This window comes from Melanaphis sacchari, unplaced genomic scaffold (assembly GCF_002803265.2).
Source record: "Melanaphis sacchari strain LSU unplaced genomic scaffold, SCAv2.0 Contig103_pilon_pilon, whole genome shotgun sequence".
In the NCBI taxonomy this organism is placed as follows: Eukaryota; Metazoa; Arthropoda; class Insecta; order Hemiptera; family Aphididae; genus Melanaphis; species Melanaphis sacchari.
In genome coordinates this window covers 73350-78021 of record NW_020270383.1, presented here as the reverse complement: position 1 = coordinate 78021, position 4672 = coordinate 73350, and positions in this window count along the sequence as shown.

Sequence of the window (4672 nt, the reverse complement as noted above, 5' to 3'; positions counted from 1 at the left end):
AACTTTACTGAACTAATTGTCAGATATTATTTTTAAAATTTAACTGATCCAGTTTTATTAAATTATGATAATAATCTAACGATTTGAAAATACCTACATCAAGTACAGTTCGCAATAACGTACCGGCTCTTAGTTTTTACTGAACGAAAAATGTCTCAAACTTTGTTGAACGAATAGAAAATATCAAGTCGTTAATCATTATTCATATAGGATTGTACAGCTAGTTAGTTAATACCATTTTTTTTTTTTTTTTTTTTTGTTGATATTTCAATCTTTTTGTATTTTTGGTATCTATCCAAATATCAGTTTTTATTTGTTTTTACAAACGACATGAAAATATATAAATATTTCAATCGTCACATTAGTCATGAATGTATACTCATTACTAAGAATAATTTAATATACGTCTCACAAATAAGATATTTTTCCTTTTTTGAAGCATACTTACAGCTTAAAAAACAATATCTCACCACAGTTCATGCTCCAAACCGGTTTTGCAATTATGCCGGGATGAAGAGGTGACTTGTAGAGCTCTATTAGCGGTTCAACATTAACATTTATTTACAAATTAATATTTTCATGTTTTTAAATAATTATTGGATTAAATTCTCCATACCTTAATAGTTTATTCATCTTGTAAATAAATTTATTGATAATTGCTATTGACTGTATTTAATATTGGAAATATTTAGTTATTATAAATTTATCGATTGGATATCTTAACACGCGCGTGTCGTATTCAAACCGTATGGTGCGATGGGCGTATTTCCAAAAGATTTATCGCATGAGTGCGACGACTGTTACACAACTATATATATATATATATAAATGTAATTATATTACATTACAAGTCGATGATATTGGACGCGAAATAGGCTGAAATTTCGTGCTGAAAACTCGTCCTTCAACCCGCCTCCAGTCGAATCTAGTTACGAACGGCACGTGTTCAACCCGGTAATAGGTAATAGTATTTACCTATATTTTGATATCTATAACCACACGCGAGACACAGGTAGGTAGATATAAACGGCGTGTAATAGTAATAATTATCGTTTATTAGATTATCTGGTAATGGGCAAATTATTTCTACGCGTGATTTATTTACACGCCCGGTATTCGAACGAACACGGAACAGTTATTGTTATTAAGTATTATACAGAATAATATATAGGTATAATAGTATTCGCAATCCTATATACTATTTTGTATGAAACAATCGAATGGTTATAAATTGCAATGAAACGTCTTTATATTTCTTCTACTTTCATCAGTAGAAACTATGTACCTACAGTGGAACTAATTGTAATCATTTTTAATGGTGCAAAAACGTTCAATGGAAACGATACATGCCCCTCAGACGGTAAGTAAATTGATACGATAAACAAACGAAATAATTTTACGGACTCGCGTTGTACACGAACTAATGCAATATAATAATAATAAATTATTAACAATTATAAAATCGTGGCCACCGTGTTATGACCATGTTTGCACACCCAATTTAAACAAAAATAAAACCTTGCGTATAATTAATTTATGCCGAAAGTGCAAATATAATGCCAGTGAGTGCGAAATTACGCGGTTAAAATTTACCATATACGATGAGTTTTGATGATATGATATAATATAATACACCTTATGGCGGGCGTGAAACGAGACTATCATGAATTCGTTGTCCCGGACTGATGGCGCTTATTTTGGTTCTTTACTCTTGCAGTATTATCTGGTAGCGTTGATTCACCGGGTCCGTCACAACAACTGTTGAAGCCACGACATATATAATATTATATATTATAAATAAATGTAAATTTGTACACGGAAAGTATACCTACGTGGCGCATAAGTTGTATTACAGTAATTATTATTATTATTATACCATTTTAATATGTAAAACAAACGAAACGATTAAAATATAATAAAATTTTACGATTTTTCGCCGTTCGGTGGATTCTTGTTTTTTTTTATAGTTTTTATAATTTATCATCGTTATTAGTCCAAACTTGGAGTTGCATGTTCGGGAAGTGAAATTTAGTTTACTACTCGTAAAGTCGTCGTTGTGTTTAAACTGTTTAAACATTAATACGACTAAGGACTTCTAATTTTAATGATTAAAAAAAAAAAATAGTTACTTTAGTCACTTTTATTTATAGCCGAAATATTACGTTCATAAAAATGATGTAAAAATATTATTTAGTTTTTTATTCAAATAATCAAATTAAAAAAAAAATTAAAAAAGCTTTACAGGGTGTATGCATATGATACAATATTTAAAGTATTTATGTATTTATGTGACACAATTATCATCGAAAATAAATTTGCTTTATGCTCCGATGTTGAAAAAACCGTTTACGATAAAATAGAACAGAATAATCGAGTGATATTTTCTGCAGCATATGTGATTATCGTATTCTTGATCGCTCGTGATGGAAATTGATCTACGACCGTACGAGTATACAAGGCAAATAATACGAATAATACGACGATAAGAAAAAAAAAAAAAAGATGTGTATGGATTTTCAAATTTATCAGCGTGATACAATTGAAATCGTCTCCAGTCATGGAAAGAACAAAAACCGAAAATTGTAAACACGTTTTCGCAGCTCTAAATAAACACGGTCAAATGAACACGAATAATATACAATACAGCGACGATTAACCATATATTATTATATTATACTATATTTTATCCACACATACGATGTATATTTGGCACAAGCGACGAGGAAAAAAGTAAACCTGTATATTATTAATTTATTATACCGCCGTGTGTTTCATTCATCGAGCGCGTGCGCGGTCGACTGGTACCAGAGACATGACTGTACCGGAAATGCGTGGGCAAACGAGACGCGTGTGCAAATAATAATCGTAGCTATATCATCATGTGATATGTATATGATATTGTATACCTACGTATGTTTATTATATGAGACTCTGCCATACCGTTCATCAGCAGCGACGTAAACTCGTATTGGTATTTTGTATAATATGACGTGTATATAGACGCATACGACGCCGATCGTCACTTGGGTCGTGGTAACGTGTTTCACGAAAATATAGACCATCGCCGGAACACCGGATGTCGCTTTGCTGCACTGAATTCACGAGTACGTACACTTATATTATTGTATTCATAAAGGTACGTATGTTTCCGGCGAAGTCAAAATGCACATGCAGTGATCAGATCGATTATTATGTCTTGATATAGGATCAGAGGACTGTCTAGATTGATTTTACCTAAGTGATCCCTACATTACCCTTGACATAAGTTTTATGTGATTTTTCGGAATATGGAATTAGTTATGTAAAAACTTGCTAAAATTATAAAAGGCTTAAAAAAATATGCTACGGGCGTGTTGTTCAATAGTATATATTTTTAAGTTGATTTTTTCAAAATACAAAGAACACTAAAAAAAAATACTAAAAAATATTGTTATCGCATTCTTAATTGATAAGTATATTTTTATATACGAATATAGATATAAGAACAGTGGTCGAGGAGTATTACATATCTATACTACACATCGCTGTCGACACTGTTTAACTATACTGTGTATCTCTATTAATATGCTGGTTTTAATTATTATACAACAATAAATTAAGTGCTAGAATTTACGTTTACTTTAAAAATAAATTGTTTGCAACATTCTCTGTAAAATAATTTAAGAAAATATTGCCCCGCTCACAATCTAAAATTATAAAGTTAAATTTGTCAAAAATGATAACTTATAATAAGTACCTAATTCGTGAAAAATTTCAGATATCCGCCTTTTACAGGCCGCGTCAACACGTGATATTCTATATAATAACACATTTACACATATTATATAAGAAAATGTTTTTCATTGTCGAGAAAAAATATTTAATATCTAATTTTTGGGTCATCATTTAAAAAATATTGAAATCACTAACTTAAGAGATACTCTAATGTTAAGTTATTTGCAAGTATACCTATCTATCTATGTAGTACAATAATCTGCAACCTTATCATTCGATTCGATTTTACCAAACATGATAACTATGACTACAAGTACACTAAATAATAAATCGCGAAATATGGGCGTTTGCGGTGTATGTGGCTATAATAAAACGTAATATACCTATCGATGGTCATAAACGATATTTGCGTGTACCTATATTATTCGAATAAGGAAAACGCATCATCGTGTAGCTATTTGAGATTCAACAAGTAAGTTCTTATTTATTGTACTATGATTCTCTAATAGTCGAGTATACGTATTATAACACGTGTTATTTATTGTCTCCTTTTATTCGTCCTTTTATCACTATAATTTCTCAACGTTTCGCAAATTGATATTCTTAAGACTTACGCGTACCTAATGCAATTTGCAAAGCTGCCCCCACACCTCAGCGTTGAGATGTATCATAACATATGTAATATGTATGTATATAAAAATACATGTATTATTGCTTTATGCATCCGGGTACAATTTATCTCGTATCGTATCGCATCGCATATCAAGTACTACATCGGTGGGCAGCTTTTAAAGGAATATTAATTTAACACTTGTGTAACTTTTTTTTTTTTATTCATTTATTATTTGTGTCTGGAAAAAATTTAAATCAAACTCAATTCGGTTCAAATTATAATGCGATCAGCGTTGGATTAACTAATGCAGATTTAAATTTAATATATATACATAGATATATACAC